Genomic DNA, 19811 nt, shown 5'->3' on the forward strand with positions numbered 1-19811 from the left:
GATGATGGTGTGTCGTTGAAACAAACAACAACACTACACATATATGTATTTAATTTTAGAGATGGTACTGCTCTTCAGTTGAGCGATAAAAAGGAACAACAACACACCGAGAGTGTAAGTCTCACATTTTAAGAGAAGATGAATCTGACTCTGAATATTCAGCTGAGCTGTTTCAAAATTGTCTGACGCATACCACAACAACATTAACATTGCACGTAACATATGGCATCATGATTTTCAATATAAAAGTTACAATTTTAATGTACTGGACTGAATATAGTTGAGAAACAGTACGGTGTACCTTAACTAATCTGGAAAAGCTGTAAAAATTAAAATATTTGCTCCACTCTGGGACCCAGAGTCTGGGTGATACACAAGTAAATGTCACAGAATTATATTTTTTCTCTAACTATGTACCGTATGAATAGACTTTGACTCGAAAATATTCTATAGTACGCGGTCTGCTTGGGAAATTTTAGCGAAGGAACGTTAATTATTTTATCCTGTTCACAATTGTGTCTGCCCTACTAGTTAGTATAAACGTAAAAACAAAAAACTATTTTATATGTTTTTCGTAGATTTTTTCGAAGTAAATTTCCAACAATTTTTTCAAAATAATAAACAGAAAATGAATGACCTTACAGAAGAAGCATACATGACCTATTCAATATCTTCGAAATAATTGTGTGTCAGTGAGGCTGTGTGTCATTGAATTTACATATAAAAATCAGCGTACTTTCAAAACGCGAAGTGGGACCGTTGCATTTTCTTGTAAACAAGGATGTTGTTGCTTATGGGATAGCATGCACGATACAATGTCATATTACAGCAGAATAACGGCGACGAACCAAATATGAAACTGGTGCAAATTTAAACGGAATGCGGAACAGTATGAGATGATGTGCGAGCGAGAGTTCGTTTGTATTTTTACAAAAAAAAAACATAATAAAAATCCAGATCTTACAGTAGCAGAAGGAAAACCAAATAAAATATGCACGACAGAGAAAAACAAACAGAAAATAACAGAACAAAAAAAATCAAACTTAAACCGACTGGAAACAATAATGATACTTGATGCGCGGTCGTGTTATGCTATATCTCTTTATGTGTGCCTCGTACATTCAACCGTGAACGCATCACAAATTTTTGTCTATTGAGCGAGAGCATGGAAACATTGCTTGACTTGGGAACGCAATTGATGCGTGCATACGGTCGTTAGTGTATCCCGAAATTGATACGGTCTGGAAATAAGGAGCCATATAAGACAATGTTGCATTGTGTGCGTGAATGCCGTTGCCGCTGCCGTCGCTGTCGTTTTATAAAATGCGACAAAGGAGAGCTTGAGTATCCATTCATAGTCCTCACATACTTCACGGTGTATTGCCGTGCCATACAGTTTTTCCCCTCAAAAAAATATTTCTCTTCTTGTTGAACGATTAGGCGCTGTTAAAGCAGAGTATAATATCAGCAGCAGCAGCAGCAGCAATAGCAGCAACAGCAGTGGCAACAGCAATACACAGCATTTTCTCCATTGCAGTCGGATTGAATGTAATAGTGGGAAGGAGATCGTAAATGGTACCGTACTCGGTAATAAGTCGCATCGTATATTTCCGTCACTGAATGCTGGTTCGTCCACCGCAACATACCAAACCATGTCGAATGAACAGAGAGATTTGTATGAAAAGCAGCAGCAGCAGCACGATATTTTGTATGCCAAGTTAAAGGCAAACGGTACAACTGATTGTGCTACAGTACGTTTTGAAACTGGCAGCAGTACGAACGTTTTTTTGCCGTTTTTCCTTCCGAAGAGTCAATGAGTAGCGCGGCTACTGTGTGTATGTGCATTTCTAGAAGCAAACATCAATTGATTACGCTCTTCATAACATTTTTTTTTATTGTGAATTCAAAGCCGGAAAGTTAAAAGAAAAACGAGAAAAAATCAAGTGAAGGCACATAAAGTGAAAATTGCACTAAAAATCCAACCAGTGCCAAGAATACCAAAGAGAAAAAAATCAAAGAATTAAAGAAGAAAAACGAACGAAAGTGGAAAAGACGAAGCGAACAAATAAAAAATTTATCGTCGAAAAATATACATTAGCTTCAGCGTGAGCTCTTCATTCAATAAATTGAATTACCAATTGAAAGTTGTACTCAGTTCAATCGGACCTATTGTGGTCGATTTTACAACGGATTTCATGGTGACTGGAGCTCTTGTTTTGGTCATCAAATGAATGAAGAGAAAATACAAAATTAAGTGAAAGGTGGAAATAATCAAAACTTTTGTAATTTTTTCGTTGTCGATTTCGTTTTTTTTTTATCGTTCGCCCTCCACCCTTGCATCTCTCATTCGTCATCGTGTGATGGCATAAACACGGCCATACAGTGTGGAAAATGGACTGAAAATTTAATTTCACTTTTTGTGTGTGTGCAAGGATGTCGGTCTGTTATTGTGGTTCGCAGTGAAGTCTTGTGCTTTTCATTCTCGCCAACCCAAGAGAACTAAGTCAACGTCGAACAATCGAAGTGACAACATGTATCCATGGGAATAAATAAATGGCTGTTTTTAGTAAGAGACAGAGAAACCGTGTTACACATTTTTGTCAATGTGTTTGAGTTCCATATCTCACGTTCTAGCGGACTCGAAGCGATGCACACCAATTGAATTTGAAAAAGAAAAAAAAAACAATTTCGCGAGCACACAACATACATTCGAACAATTGTTGTTGACTAGGTGCATTTTTGTATGTGTATGTATACACTTTTGTGAATTTGTTATGTGAAAACTAAAGCCATTGCGAGTTTGGGTTTTTTTTTTTGAAACTGCAAATTTGTGTGAACGGGAAATTTTATGGTATTTCAACGACAAATTCCCATTTCGGTTTACCAAAATCGAAACAAAACATCAACGTAGTAAACTTAAAACAAACACATCTAATCACAATTGAACAAACAGATAAAAACTATTGATTGAAATGTCAGTTGCAAATGAATGTATGAACATTTAGTTTCTGAACAAAGAAAAAAAAAAATCGGACCAAAAGTTCGCGATTATTTTTATTTATATAAAAAAAATCAAAACAAAAAAGTCCGTTTTAATTGAACGGGGAATTGAATTTAAAAATAACGCTGAAAGAAAACGAAAAAACATCAACAGTTGAGAAAATAAAAATTACTTAGTTTAAATTAAGTGTCGCCACATCGAAGTCTCTCATCATTATTGTCGTGGTTGTCGTGGTTGTCATCGACGTCAATATATTCATGGATCGTGAAATTTATTTGGAAAATATACTCTCACACAACAAAACAGAGATCGCAAAGAAACTTTTTAACAAACAAACAAATTAAGTACAACGAGGCACATGAATAAAGTTAAAAAAAATACAGAATCAAGCATCTATCGTTCAACGTACCACGGTGTGTTCATCGGCAACATAATTCGATAGAGACAACGGCTACATTATTTGTTAATGTATATATGCGTTGTTTTAACTCGATTGTGTTATTGTTTATTGCCGTCATTTTTATCATAAACATTGTGTGTACTCAGAGTTGGAATCGGTTAAGAAAATAAACCGATGACAGAATCAGAAAGAGAAAGATAGATTCTCACGGCAAAAACTCCACGGCAACAAATAAAAAAAAACATTTGCGCATAAAACGATCACCGAATTAGTGGCATGTTCATCACGCTGCAAAGAGAATATTTCGTCTCTAAGAGAGGGAATGAACGAACGAAGCGCAGCTTGTTACTTTGGCTATTAAATTAAAGCAAAAATCCATTAAACTTCCTGTTGTGTGTATGTGCAAAGTGCCATATATTGAATTGAATGTACTGAATTATAGTGAAGAATTTGTGCTCCTCACTCTAGCCGCACGATTTCCAGTCATGTCCCTTTTGCACATTCAATTTACCAAATTGAACGAATAAACTTCAGAGCGAAAAAAAGTTGCATCAGAGCAGAATAAAAAGAAGGAGTCAATAAGCAAAAGAGAGATAACGAGAGAGAGAGAAAACGAAAGAAGAGAATAAAAAACAAACAAAACAAAAACAACTACAACGAAAGTAGTAGTAAGCACACCACCAGCAAGTACTGTAAAACAAGTCAAGAGCGTGAGCATAAAAAATGCATTCACAGCATATTTGAAAGACATCTATACACATAAAGACGGTCAAAAGAAGTATCATAATGTGGCTTTTTTTTGTTTGCAAGTTATTTAAAAAAGTGTGTACCTAATTCATTTGCTCGTTATTGTTTCCTTCGTGCGAGATAAAGTGTGCGTGGGTTGAGAGCCACTTCTCTCTTGATTTTCGCTGGTGGTGCACAAGATATAACAGCCGTGTGTTGCAATTTGGGGTGCCTGTATATACAAATTTATAGAGATAGATATTGTATGTGGGTGAAAAATTGTGAATTGTTGCCAGTGTGTGCACTTTAAAACTTGAAATCAATTGAGAAAAATGAAGCGAGCGAGCGTACAATATCAGCAAGCAAAACGACATAGTAATTGCATTGTAACTAACGGTATTCATGTCTATATTACTCGTCTATGAGGCTTGTGTTTAACGTTTTGCACTTCATCACACATCGCATATGCGAGCACATTGTATTGCATCGCATTTACATCTTACTTCTTCAGCTTTCACCGTGTGCATACACACTTGCCACTTGCTTGTCATGGATTTTACGCGTTGATTCAAGTTAACATCCAGGAAGCAAGCATGTAAAATCGAGAGAAAAGGAAAGCAAAACACTTGAAAAATTATTATGTGAATATATATATAGATATATAAAAAAGACATCCACTTCGTAGCTGTGAATAAGTATAGAGCGCATTTTTTTTTGCCAACGATGAGTTTCCGTCTTGATGTGTGTATGTGTGAGATTGTATGTTTTTTTGTTGCTCACACGACGAAGTAGAAAAATAGCGATGAAAATCTAAGAGTTTCACGGCGTACTTCTACGAAAAGTGAATGATAAAGAGAGTGCGTGTCGTCAAGTGAGCGGTCGCGTGCGCGCATTCATATCCGTTCAGTATCAGTATCAGTAAATTTCTATGAGTACTAATGATGTGAGAACGTTGGATTTCCTGGCGCACAACTTTATTAACCCTCATTTTATGTTTCGAAACATCGCCTTAATTTTCCAATCATTTCATGTTGTTGCAGCGAATAAAATGAACTTGTGAACAATTCCGTGTAATTTCATACACCCCCAAGATAAGTAACAACGAAACGAATTCGCTGACTGTAATAAAATACCCCCCCAAAAAAAGAAAAACAAAAAGAATTACAAATAGTATCAAGAACAAATAACTGAAGCTGATAAAACAAACATACAAAGTAAATTGAAGTGAAATGAAAATCGACAACGTAGAGTGAATCATCGAATGTTGTTTTATTTTTATTCGTTTCGTTTTAACATAAAATATATATGAATATCGTAAATGTGTAAAATAAATACAAATTATCAAAATATTTTGGTAGAACAAAGCCGAAAAAAAAATTAACAAGAAAAACACACCGAAAAAGGTTGGGGAAGACTGAAAGAAACCGAAAGGGAAAATGAAATAAATCGAAATCTGTAAAAAGTGACAAATTGAGGTCATATTGAACGGTAATAGAAAATCACGATCTCGATTCAATGGTTTTAAATAACGCAACTGGAATACAACAGACACGAAGAGAAGAGAAAGGGAACAAGTGGAAAAAACAGAAGAAAAGCCAACTGATTCGGCTTATTGATCAGATCGAAATTGAATTGCGTATCGCCAGTGGTTGGTAGTGTAAATGTGTGTGACTACTGTGTTACACCAACAACAACAACATAAACGAGCAGCTCCGACGACTACAATACGGGGACCAATCACACCATCATGCATCAATGCTCCACCTAATTCGTAAGTCTTGTTGAAACATTTTTATCGAAAATTAATGAATCCTATTTTGAATAATTGAGCATTTGGGCTCGTTGTCAAACACAATATTCCGTAAAAAGTCATTAGAGATCTGTTTTGGTTTTGATATGTATGTATATTCAGTATGTGTGCTCTCTCTTCCTCTCTCTTCTTCTACGTATGCAGACGTATGCTGTGTTTAAGCTACGATGAACACCAACTGCTTATTGTGCAATGAGACAGAGAATGAAACAGAGACCATATATATATCTATGTATACAAAATGTACGAATTTTTTGTGTGTTTTTCGTAAATTTTCTATTGGATTGCGTCTGGTATTCATTTTGTTTTCATTGAGTTGAACAGTTCAATGTGAGATCAGCACATATGGGAAGTTCATGAATTGAAGTGCAGAATGGTTAAGTAAGTATAGGCATTCGCCACTTGATGAAATTAGTAAAATGTCGATTCAAATACTGTGCCATTGCTGCGTTTCTATGCGTTTGAATAATAAAAGAGATCAATGGAAATATAGGACGGTCCGACTCTATTTAATCAAATAGTGTTTGGGCGAGCACCGAGCGTGCTGACAGATTTCGTTGTTCGTAGAACATCGATAACAGCATTAGCCATCATCATTTTCAATAGAAAGGAGAAAGAAAAAAAAGAGAGAGAGAGAGAGAAAGCGAGGTAGACAGCTATGAAACTGCACAATGAGCATTCATTTGTTCGTATCCGAAACCAAAAGTCCATTGAAAACAAAAGCGAAAATAGTTTGTGTTTTTTTCTCTCGATGAATTCGGGTGTTCATGAATGGATTTGTAGCGACTTTATTTCGTTGTTTGTATCGGAATTAAGGGCGTGTTGTATGAATGATGGCGTAGACCTGTATGATTGAAGATTCTCTACATTACGTTTTTGCAAACTCCTTCATTTTATCTATGATCCTTGGTTTTTTTGTTCGTTTTCTTTTAATACTTCGTCTTTGTGTTGGGACATCATCAATGGGATGAAGCCAAAAGCGTACACGCGTGTGTATTTGCGAATTTTTAGAAAACGCGATTGTCGCACTTTAAGACATCCAACTTTTGTGCCATCAACACACACTCCATTGGCACATAAATTATGCTGTCACAGGACGAGGAATTTAGATAAGATTGAATTGGCAACGAAAGAGCAACAACGATTCCTTTGTACATGTAATGGTTTGGTTTTTGGCCTGTAAAATCTAGAGAGCACCATTTTTTCCCTCTTTCGCTACAATCTCCAAGCTCTGTTGTTGTCTTTGTCTGCATTTTCATTTTGATTTGTTTAATATGAACACGATGTTATGCATTTTCGAGTGTAAACGTGCGTTGTACCGAACCGCACAAGTCATCAGTATGTATATGTATATATTCTTGTAGTTTGTTTGGTTTGGTTCTCTTTTTTTTGCTTCTTTTCGTAACAGCAGTCATGTATAAATTATTTATGGTTTAAATATCAGACATACTCAACGAAACGTGTGTGCGTACTGCCCATACAAAAGAACGAGTCGAAACTGTAATTGTTGAAATGAAAAAGAAAAAGAAGAGAAGAGAAAAAAAAACACAAACACACACACGAATTGGCTGAAGGAGCTCGAACTTTGTATATATTTGTATTTGCGTAAGATACACGACGTTTATTTTGCAGAAAAACAAATACCATATACGCGCGCGTTCAGCATTTTTATTATATTTTTCAAGTGCTTGGCTTTTAGCGCGAGCAATGTGCTCGGCATTGGATGGGGGATATATACCACCAAAAAGGAATGGGAAAAAGATTCACCAATGAATCTAAATTTTGTTCGCATTTATGCTCTTGAATCAACCACTTATTCCATGGGAATCAGGCGGTTCTTATAATACTGAAAGAGAGAAAGCTGAGGCAGACAAAAAATCGAGTGTGTGTTATGTTACGAAAGACAGATGCTTTGTGTTCTTTTTCCATTTCAAACACGCGTTTTTTCACATACAACACAAATGCACCACGATTACGCAGTGACAGTTTTGTTGACGGAGTCTTGGGCCACTCACATGCTCGCAGACACATTCGCACACAAAATATTCATAAAGTTTGTTAACTATTTTGGTTGGTTAAGAGACAAACAGTCATAAACATATTTTTGCGGAAATCTCCAGACGCATTTAACAAAAAATCAAAACAAAAAGTAAACGACAATGTTTCACGTTTCGCTTTCTTTATTTCTCGTTCTATTGGTCTGGTGTCTCGTTTCAGGGTTACTCACCCTCTCTCATACCAAAATTGACGATTATTTGCTCAGCTAAATCGAAATAGATATAAATGCTCATGCATCGAAAGAATATTTAGTGTTATCTCCAACATCGTCCATATCGCGTCAACTTTTTCCACTAGATGTGAAGCATTCGATTTTGTACATTGCCCTCCTTCTTTCTCATTAGCTATATCGTGCTTTTAGTTGTTTCCATTTTCTGCGACGTTTATCAGTTGGCATTGGCCACCGTGGTAGCTCGTCGTTGCGATAAGGATGGAATAAAAATCATTAAAAGGCAAGACAACTGCACAAAAAAGGTTGATTTAAGCAATGAATAAATGGATTGGCAAAAACAAAAACAAAAGACGTAAAATGCGTTTTGAGAAAATCGATTTGATCTCTCATTTTCCCTTTCGCGCACATACAATCACTATGTATTTTCCATTGTTTTCTTTTTTGTTTGAAATGAAAACACACCAACTTGATTAATTAGTAAGATTAAAGACAAGTAAATCTCTGCTTCGGTGGCCGGTCATGTGTGTGCGTTTAGTGTGAATTTAGTGCTCAAATCAAGGTATATGCTATAAATGGTGCGATTGGAACGAATGAACGTGTGCGTATGAAACCAACCCATTTACCGTATTATACCACACGCGTGAGATAGCAAATTGAGTTAAAATATTCCAACACGCTGTGTGTATTCATATCTGTTTCGATACAATGTAAACTGATTGCTTGTAGCAAACTATTTCTATTCAAGTGAGATAAGTTCAATTTAACGTTTCGTGCAAATATTTTCCGGTCGTTGTAACCTTGTATGTTGATAGAACATTCTTGTACATTTCGTTAAAAATCTCGGTATATAGTTTTCTGTTTTGTGTAATTCGTTGTTGTTGATGGTGATGGTGATGTTGTTACTATTTCGATTCATTATGTGTGCACGTTTGAAAAATAAAATGTTCACATTAGAAAAATGAAAATGAAAATGTGGTTAAGTCACATTATTCTGATGGCAAAATAGTGAAATGGAATGAGTAAATGAGAAAGAGAGACGGTGCGATGATCATTAAAGGATAAATGCAATTGAAACAGAGAGAATAACAGTGGTGAGTATAGTGACACACCATCTGTTAGATGTGTATTATTTAAATAAATTTTCGAGAAAAATGGCAAGCAGATGCGATGCGGTTAAAGCCATTCTTCTCTATGTGCACTCCGGCTATATTCAAATGCCTTGCAGTGGTGTATTTGATCTCAACGTTATAGCTTCCATTGTATTCCAGTGGCTGGTCCAGAAAAGCAACAAACACACTACACACGCACATATTACCAAAAAAAAAACCATAACTAAAAACTTTCATTTTAACAGTGGTGCACACAGCACTTTTCGACGGCCGTACCCAAAAGGATGCAACATTAACGTGGTGTAACATCTTTTGATCTGATTCGTTGTCTCAGGCATGAAACCGAACTGGTTTTGCAGCACCAAAATGCGTTCGTTAATCCAAAATAAAAGCGAAAAATTTCAATACATGCCATATGCATCCTTACATTCTTCTATGTTTAAAAAGCCAAACGCTGACCATCCGATTTTATTGCAATAATATTGTGCACACCATTTTTTATGCTTAAAATTCATTTTGATTTCATTAAAAATCTCATTTCTTAACGCCGCTCTCATCTCTATATCCGAAAAAACTTACCCACACCCAGGGACACATTACATTTGGATTTCATTTTTAAAGTGCATTTTCAGCAAAGGAGCGGAATAAAATGGGCCGCAACACATTCATTCCAAATAATAATAACAATTATATTGTATTTGTCGCAAATCGTTTTTGGCAACAAAAGTCAAAATATTAATATCTAAAAACCTCAGAAAAGCGGGCAAAAATTATGCAGAAAGTAGATCTCTCTCTCTCTCTCTCTCTCTCTCTCTCTCTCTCTTTATGTTTCTTTCATTTCCAAAATAGTCGTTCCCGTTCTGTCGTTTGTTCATTCAGTCCAAATTTTATTTGACGTATTTTTTTGTGTGTGTGTGTGACTTCTGCCTGGTGCTGCCATTGTCGCATGTTAGCTGCATCGTCTTTTTTTTGCTGCGTATTGCTGCTTCTCGTCGTCGTCATCGTGCGCCGACTTTTTAGGTGTTCTCGCTGTCATTGCTTGATATTCTGTTAATGTTTAAATTGCACGATCGCTCTATGCCAAGGGGGGAGACACGTGGAATAGGATTAGACTTTTTAGTGTAAAAATTCGAGAAATTAAAGTGGAATAGAGAATTCAGTAGCTGGATTCACATGGATTCACTAATCCCGTGTATGGAATAGCGAAAATGGGTTAATTCAAAGTTTTTGTAATCGATAGTACAGAATTTGATAAAAGCATTGAACTTGTTTTGAGATAGTAATTTGTTCTTTTTTGAAATATTTTTTAGTTCAAAAGTCGATTACAAATTTAAAAAACAATAGATACTCTTTCTCAAAATTTTATTGATGAAAAAAATAATTTTAATTATCAATAACAAAATGTCATACTCCAGTATCGATAAATAAGTTTTCAACAAAGTGAATAGCGGCGAAATGTGACATCACATTTGACAATGAAATGACGGATTGGTGGAATAGTAGGATTAGTGTTTTTATATTGGAATCATGGTTTAATCGTTTGTGTCTCCCCCTAGCTCTATGCATGTTGCAAATGGCAATGCGATGGCAATAGATTTTTAAAGCTAACATACATGCACACCGAGATCCATACACCGTTTGGCCAAACAAATTACTGGTCGACGTTTTTTTTTTCAACAAATATTTTTATTGTTGATGCTGATATCCATTTTATTTTATGGCTATTTGTCTCTTTTTTGTGTGCATCTATGTGGCCCATTTCGCCATTACTGCTGGTGAAAGCGCGTATACCGAAGCAAGTGCAAAGTTTTTGCGTTGAGAGAATGAGTGAGGAGCCATTATTTCTATCTCTCTCTCTTTCTCTCTTCTTCCTATCTACTGCCTATCTACGGAGAGTGTTCTTTTTTCTATACCCTTCAGTTTTGTGAAAATTTATTTTGTATAAATCGATTCTGTGTTACAGGTTTATATATACAAGCGTATTCAAAATACATTGTTTGTGTGTGGCAAGCTGCTGTTACGGCCACTGTTCTAGCTATAGCTATATTGCCGTTTATCCAGTTATCCAAATGCCTGTGCATCGTCAGAGTTTCGTGCATACCTTTGCATTTTCAACTAAATTGAATAAGTGATTGCGCACGAATAGATGACTCGTACAAAAATAGTATGTGTCGTAGAAAAGAGATGCATACGCCGACTGTATGACACTGAATAAAATTTAAAATAAAAAAAAAATCCAGAGAGAAAGAGAGATACTTACCTATACTCACACATGATGATGATGATGATGATGATGATGATGATGTTGAAAAAAGATAGCAAGAACAACAACAATAACTAAGTTGTATAAAAAGTAAAAAGCAAACGAGGGCGAAAACACCAACAAAAATAACCATGGAATAAAAACAACCAACAAATGAAAAAAGCGGATGTTCAGCAAATGTCGTGCTGAAGTCACATTTTTTTACCAACCACTCGTTATTATTTTTCTCATGGTGGCCACTCTTTTATATGTCTCTCTCTTTCTCTCTCTGTATGCATGCCATTTCTCGGCTTTGGCCATTTGTCTCTCAATATATCTTTCAGTGGTGTACACAATTTAATTTTTAAACGTTACCCAAGTGAAAAAGTTGTACTAACCACGGCATCGACTTTTGCATGAAAGACAACCATATCAAATAGCCGTTTTGGTCATCCCATTTACACACGGGATTGAATGGAAAATGAATCACTAACTAAATAAAAAAATATGCTACCAATTCGAAAAATTGAAATTAAATTCCACTTGAATGTCCGCGCACATTTCAATATCGCTTTGAATTTGAATATATGATCAAACGCAAATATGCTAGATTTTAGTGGATTAATTAATTGAAACAATGCAACCGCTGTCAATTGAATATAAAAGCCCCAATGAATTTAAGATATAATCAAATTTACATTCTATCGACATTGCTGATTGTGCAAAAGCTCACCAAACATACCGAAAAAAAAAACAAGAACCAATTGAATCATACACAATAAAATATGCAGAATTAAAAGCCAGACTAAAAGTATCACATTTTTGTACTTTATCGTTGAAATCTACCAATATTCTAGAGAATACAAAGATGTGATACATTTAGTTCTTGATATTTTATTCTGTATGTTTCAATTGGTTCTTGTGTGGATTTTAAAACTAAAATACTGTTCAAACATTCAAAGTTTTCATTGACCATTTCGTTGAAGGCTTTGTTTTTTCCACATATCATAATTTCATTTTCCTTTCGAACAATTTTTTTTTATTGATAAATGAAAACAACTCTTTGTGCTTGCAGTCAGTTCAAACCCGTCTACCCAACAAAATTGCATCGCTAACACAATAATTAAAACATGAAGATAAAAGTCAAATTTTTATTGGGATTGTTGCGTTAAAATTGTTTTTCTCGTTATATCCTGTTGAAAGTTCAAGTTTTTTTTTTATTTCTCGCTTGCATAAAGTGAAAATATTCAGGAATAGAGACATATAGATGATATACATATTCTGAAACAGTGCAAATTCTCTCTCACCCACACAAAATGCGATAAAAAACGAATATTTATTCGCGATAAATTATAATTGAATTAATTTATTTTATAAACATGTCGGTTAAAAATGGTCATTGTTTTGTATATGTTTTATATATTTGCGATTTTAAACTGTTTCCATTCTGGTCAGAATGTTGGTTATGTGTGTGTGATTAGTACTGCCGTTTCTCGGTGTGTCAAATTATATTATTTATTTGGTTTATTCATGAATGTGTTGCAGGCAGTTTTCTTTGGTTTGACACACATTTAAAAAAAAATCTCTCTCGCTCTCTCTGTCACTCAAATGTGAATATGAATTTTAATGTTGTGCGCGTCAGAGAAAGGACACATTTACCGCAAAATGTATCGAAATGTTAGTGTTTTTTTATGTGAATTTAAACGCAATCGAAACGTCGCCCGGAGAAAGAGTGTAAGCGAAAAAAGGAAACGATTGCCAAATAAAAACCAATATAACTGAAGGAAAAATGGTTGTTTTCTATACGATATCCGCATAAATCAATTAATTTGGTATTGTGCTGTCGTTTTTGCTGACACGCCATCGCACCGAAAATAACAATAGCCGCGTACACACACGCGTACACAAACATCAACAAAAATAACTAAAAATTCAATAGGGAACCGTTCATTTCGATGCAAATTATTATGGAGATAGAGAAAGAGCAAAAAAAAAATAGCATTCGCTCACAACGTCCAAAACATTAAATTAATTTACAAAATTCGCATTTTAGCAAATAACTGACCGAAAAAAGAGAGAATTATCCAATAATGAGATTTTTGTTGCTGTATTTTTGTTATTTATTTCGGCGAAAAAAATAGTTCGCAACTCGGTGACAAAGTCATCGAGTATATGCATGTTATATATATTATATTGTATGTGTCCGCATACCAATGTTGCCATTCTCTCTTTTTCTCTTTCACCCGGTTCTGTGCCAACCGATTCAGATTAACAGGCGACAAAAAACAACAAACCATGTTTCAATGTGCGAAAACATGTAATTTTGTGAACTAACGCATGTTCAACAACAAAAACGAACGAATAACATTATATTAATTTTTATGCCATTGAAAAAGCGAATATTACAATTTATAGTCGAAATTAAAATATAATGTGGTTACATAAAAAAAAGCCAATGACGCCAATATCAAATCAATGACGACAACGATGAAATGTACACCGTATAAACGTTTGCTTAACAGCACATGCACACAATGCAACTACAAAAATGATCGTTTTTTAATACTCATCAGATGCTTGGGTCAATTTGAAGCTATAAATGTGAATACTTACGTTTTTTTACTCTTCTATTATATAATTGGCTGATTGCCCTCATTTTGCTAGTTTTTTTCTATCTTGTTTTCTCTTCTGGATAGAATTCTTTTGTTTTCATTCAAAATTGGTAACATGCTTTTTCTCATTTCTTTTTTTTTTTTTGTTCTGTTTTGTTTTCAAAGTTTGTTATTTTATGTATAAAAGCTGTTTACGTTGGCAGGTGAAAGGTGAAGTGTATTCGATAAATTGACTCTTTGACATGTTCTAACGGAAGAATTGTGTGGAAAATCTTTTTACATTTCAGATTTCACATACAAAATACATTGAAAATCTGTCAAAAACTAAATTTCCGCTGATTTTTATGGTTTATAAAACAAATATATATCATCATAAAAACTGGTGATATAAAAACAGTGCTTTCTTTAGCGTAAAATCTTGCACGAATTTATCGAATTGTAAGGGTAGTTTTGCACCAAAGATTTTATTACAGTAAAGTAAAATGCGAAAATTCCATATAGTATATGTGGTGTCAAATGCAAGATTTATCTCAATGGTTAAATCAGTTGGGTATTTTTTTACCTTTGCTTGATTCACAAAATTGTTTTCACCATCAATGGGCGAAAGAAAAAATTCATATGTGAATATGTGCCGAACTTTTCGATAAAATGCATCATTTTCAATTCATGTGAAACATTTATAAAGTCATGTACGTGTGTGTTGACGTCATTTAAAAGAAATAAAACGATTTTCAATAGCAACAAAAAAACAGGATGGATAAAAATGAATGAGAAACAAATACGTTATGTGTTCGCAATTTATTCTAATTCGGTGAGAGTGTAATAGTTTGTTGTAGCGTCGATGTTTTCCAATTGGCGACAGCAATATGCTTTTATGAAAGATTTAATACAACTTGTTTGCAACGAATAATTCGTTTGACTTTATGGTTTTGTTGTGTATATATGCCGCAAATGTAGAATAAATACTCTTGCTGTTGCTCATTGATATTTTCTTCAAATGCTATAAAAGTAAGACCTTTTGATAAATGCAAATAAATATTGGTATTTTTTTTTTCGTTGGGATTGCAATTGGAAAATATATACTCATTAAGATTTCTTAAGATTTGAAAAGTTCACAGAGATTTACCTTAAGCTTTATTGATGCTAGTTGGATCGATAATCATTTTGTGGACTCAAAAAGATTGAAAATGGTTGAAACACTTTGATGCTTTATTTGGAGATATACAGGATCACGATCCATCCCCACTATGAAGATAATATTAACCAATAAACTTTACAAATCGATGTAATTTAAAAAAAAAACAACTTATTCAATTGTTATGCTCATTAAAACGCATAAATATACATTTACAAGAGAATGCTCGGATTGTAATCAATTTATTTTCGTTTTTTTCCCTCGAATGAAATGGAAAAAAATTCTGGGTATAGCCGAGCTAAATGGACAAAAAATAATTAATGTAAAACTTGTAATTGTTCGATGAAAGTGGCCCATTGTTATGGGGGTTGGTTCATTCAGAGTGTCGACTAATTATATTCCGACCACGCAAAACCGAATAGCATGCAGGAGTGCAAGGGAGATATTTATAAATAGGTTTGGATTGTTGGTGATTTGACGGAAAAAATCGTTTAAAATTGAAAACACATGTAAATATGTTAAGGTAATTAACATAAAAATAGTGACACGAAACTGTTTTTGCATGCATTGTGAATTATATGTTATTATATTGACATGGTAAAATTGAAAAGAATCATCGCAAATATCGAGTGCAACAAAAAAACAAACAAACAAAGATCCAACGTTCGAATAAACACACTCTTTCCGATACAAATTCGACGAGAGAAAAAATTATATATACGTGACCTGACACCGTAAATTGAGATAAAGAAATGTGAGAGATGGAGAGAGTGAGAAATATTGAAGTGAGCGTAGGTAGTGCTATAAATTTCGTCAAAAATTGTAGTAAATTTGTTAGGCGCACCTGAGCGTCATTTCGGTGCATGTTGATTGTGTGTGTGCATCCATTTATCATATCGTGCACGGATATTATTTGCATATATCATGTAACGCAATTCACTCAGTATGCAATCTCAATAGTCGAATGATATAATATGCATTAATATTTGCAATAAAAAAATGAAAAAAAAAAAAAATTAAAATGCATCTAGCATCACCATGTATGTATCTACATAGGTAAATATATTAATTTATTTGTTACGTTGATGTTGGTCCTGCGGAAAATGTATTCATCAACTTGTATTTATGGTTGTTGTAATTATAATGTGGTATAATGCTTTCAAAAATGGGACCCACACATAGAGACAGAGTTGCGGTGACATATCCAACATGAAAAGCGAATCAGTTTGTATGTTAGTGCATGTAAAGCATTTCGCTTAATTAGTTTGGTATTTTGTGTGGTCGGGTTAAAAGATTGGCTTATTCAACTCGTTTTCCTACCCGATTCTCTCTCATCTTCGCTATATTTATATTTTATGTATATTTATTACAATTCCATGGTATACGCTCACATGTATAGTGTATACCATTGAATGCCATTAACAACATTTTTCTTTACCTGTGTAATGTGTTGAACGCCAAACTGAAATTGCATTTTGGCTCATTTCAATACGAAATTTATGAGCTTGGGCACAATGTACAGCATTTGTTTTATGTGCGTGCATTTACTCATGTTCACATTGAATTTTTGTGTGTGAATCATACTTTCTTCACATAAATAAGCGAAACAATATATACAAAGAGTGTGTGTGTGTGTGTGTCTGTGTGGCGTTAGCTCAATTTACTAACCATGTCTATTGACCTTCAGGCAGCCTTATCATTCAACCAAATGGATTGAACATCAGTAAATGTAGCAAACCTATTTTATGACCTGTGAAATCAATTTTCCCCATTGAAACACCCCCATATACAATTTACGTGTCTCTGCTCCATGAATTCACTTGTTGTTGTTGATTTTCGTTGTTATGTGGAAATCACAGAACCTTTAATGTTCCCATTTTGCCATTCAAAATGCAGCAACGAGGAAAAAAAGGTATTAAAATATTTTGTATTTTGTTTTTTTTTTTTTTTGCTGCTATCGAAAATCAAATGTAGACGATAAAATAATTCGATAGACGTATCGAAAGCAAAACACCTATCACTTTTCACATATAACGAAATATATGTATGCAAAATAAGGTGCTTTCTCATGCACCGAGAAAATAAAGTGATTTTTGATGTATTGAAGAAAATATATTCAACTACAAAATTATGTACGAAAAAAAAGAACTGGGATAACAACATCATAGGTCCCCGACAAAATATGAATAATATGAATAGAAAAATCGAGTAAATTGACTGAAACACAGCGTGCAAACGTTGGGGGAAAAAGAACTGAAAGCCTTGACAACGTTTAGAACACCCCAACGAACGAAAAAAAAAAAAATAAGACAAAATAAAACAAATTATTTTAATATATGTATATGCGATGAACGCCAAAAAAAATTAATTCAAGAGTTGAGCGACGAAGAACAAAAGAGAATGGTGTCGGAAAAGTAATCACAATGAGTATGCTACTGAAAATAACAACAAAACCCAACAACCAAGCAGAAGCAACAACAACAATAACGAAAACAACAATGTGTATATGACAAAATCCAATTTTCTCAATCCAAACGATGGATTTATTTTTCATATCGTATTTTCGTCTTTCCATACATACTTATTTTAACTTTACGTCGCTCTTTTCCTTTTCCTATGCGTTGTTGTTTTTTTTCTTCTTCGTTTTCTCATTGCTGCCAAAACAGAGAACTAACAACAATCCGCTTTTTTTACGAAGAAAAGCTCGGATCCAGCACATTGTCTTCCACATACATTTATTTATTCGTGCATTCACTAACGAAATATGTACATTCACACGAAATTTCGAAAAGCCGAATAACAAAGTATTATTCAATTGAATTTTCATAGAGTTTCCGATGTCTTTTGCACACACACACACTATGCCGATCAAAGTGATTTCGGTCGAATCATCGAGAATGAGACTTAGCACATCCCGTATCTTATGTTCGTATCAAAGTTCTTGTGAATATATGTGTTTGAATGTACATATATAAAACATTACATGCTCTATATGTCGGCAAAAAAGTGAAAGAGCTAGAAAACCCATGAGAATGGGAGGGCTGTAGAAAGAAAAAGACAGAGAGTGTATGAGTGACAGAGTTAACTGTGAGTCGAAGAGATTTATGTTGCCTTATCTATGTCGTTACATTTATCATTATTTACCGTTAAGCGCATGTTCATCCTGTTTTGTTTGCTTGGTACAACTTCTTAACCATTCGTATCAGTAAAATGCTTTGACGATATCCATAAATATAGATTTCGATATGTATTCGTTTTGTACGCGCTTTATTTCTCTCTCTCTCTCTTATTCGACTTTTTTTTTACGTTGACTTGTTTGTTCATCCTGGTGAGTGTATGTCAATGTAGCTGTTACTGTATTTGGCTCGTAACATGGCACATTTATTTTCATATCGAATTTGAGCTAAGCGCGTGCCGCTCAATTCCATTTTGCGTACACGAATGTACGAATTTCGTGTATATGTGCTTATTTCATCTTCTTTTGTTCATCTTATTTTTATCCGTTGAGCAGCAATGTCATGTTGCCGTTATTGTTGCCATCCAACAAATCTATATACCTATTTTGTGTGCAATTGCTTGATCGTTCAATTCATTTTACATCGTGTCCTTTACGGCCGCATAATATCCCATTTGACAAATGAAATATCTGATAGAGTAAGACAGATAAACATTTCTCACTCAAACTCTCTCTTAAAAGGAACGCAATATGTATAGGATATATAATAAAATGCATGTGATGAAAACCGAACGCAAAAACAACAACAGCAAAAATGCAAGGAAAGAAAAACATGATGAAATGATTGGAACATAAGAAATATAGGCAAATGTCGTCAAGGTGTGCTACAAGAAAATGTGAGTGTAAATAATTCTTGTTGGTGAACCGAGGAAAATAAAATATATTGAAATAACATCTATTTCATTTCCCTTCGGTGAATAGAGGCGCAGAAAAGGGCAGAAAGAGAGAAAGTGAGGGTGGGAGCAGCTCGTGCGATTGCTATCCATCTACTTGGTGTCATCATTTTGAAATCGATGGTAAATTATACTATTGACAAAACATTTGTTTTCACACAATACCTTTGTCAATTTTGATTGATCACATTTTTATTTTCATTTATTAAGAAAATTGTTGCATGTAACCTGTCGACGATGGCGACACTTTTCTGTAAGCCGTTTTTCCCCTTATCTCGTCCATTTTCATCGATTTTCATCTGGGAAAATGGCACCATTTCTCGGACGCTCATTAGGCCATTACCGTGATTAATTTTCCGCTATACATTTTCCGCATCGTATAATGTTTCATTTTGTTCATTAAATTACACATCAAACTGTACATTTCGTTATAACCAACACCCTCACAGCCACACGCATCGAATTTTATAATCTGTATCAACGTGACACCAGTATTAGCATAGATGCGTGCATTTTTGAGAGACGACTTCGTTTACTGGCGGGTACAAACAATGACAACAGCCAATCGCATAAAGATTACCGTCGACAAAGTAACCGAATTGTGTATCTGTTTGCTCGTTCACATTCCAAACAAAAC

At 34.5% G+C, this 19811-nt stretch overlaps 1 protein-coding gene across 2 annotated transcripts in view; it reads left to right on the forward strand.

Moving 5' to 3' along the window:
* The first annotated feature begins 1782 nt into the window (after window positions 1–1782).
* The window catches only part of LOC116347187 (leucine-rich repeat-containing protein 24-like), a 136638-nt gene continuing 118609 nt past the window's right edge, over window positions 1783–19811 (forward strand). For both annotated transcript variants that reach the window (XR_004201658.1, XM_031777702.1), the window contains exon 1: window positions 1783–5898. The gene's annotated coding sequence lies outside the window, so the exon portion shown is untranslated. The remainder of the gene's footprint in view (window positions 5899–19811) is intronic.

This window comes from Contarinia nasturtii, unplaced genomic scaffold, assembly GCF_009176525.2.
Source record: "Contarinia nasturtii isolate CC-2019 unplaced genomic scaffold, AAFC_CNas_1.1 Cnas_scaffold_129, whole genome shotgun sequence".
NCBI classification, from domain to species: Eukaryota; Metazoa; Arthropoda; class Insecta; order Diptera; family Cecidomyiidae; genus Contarinia; species Contarinia nasturtii.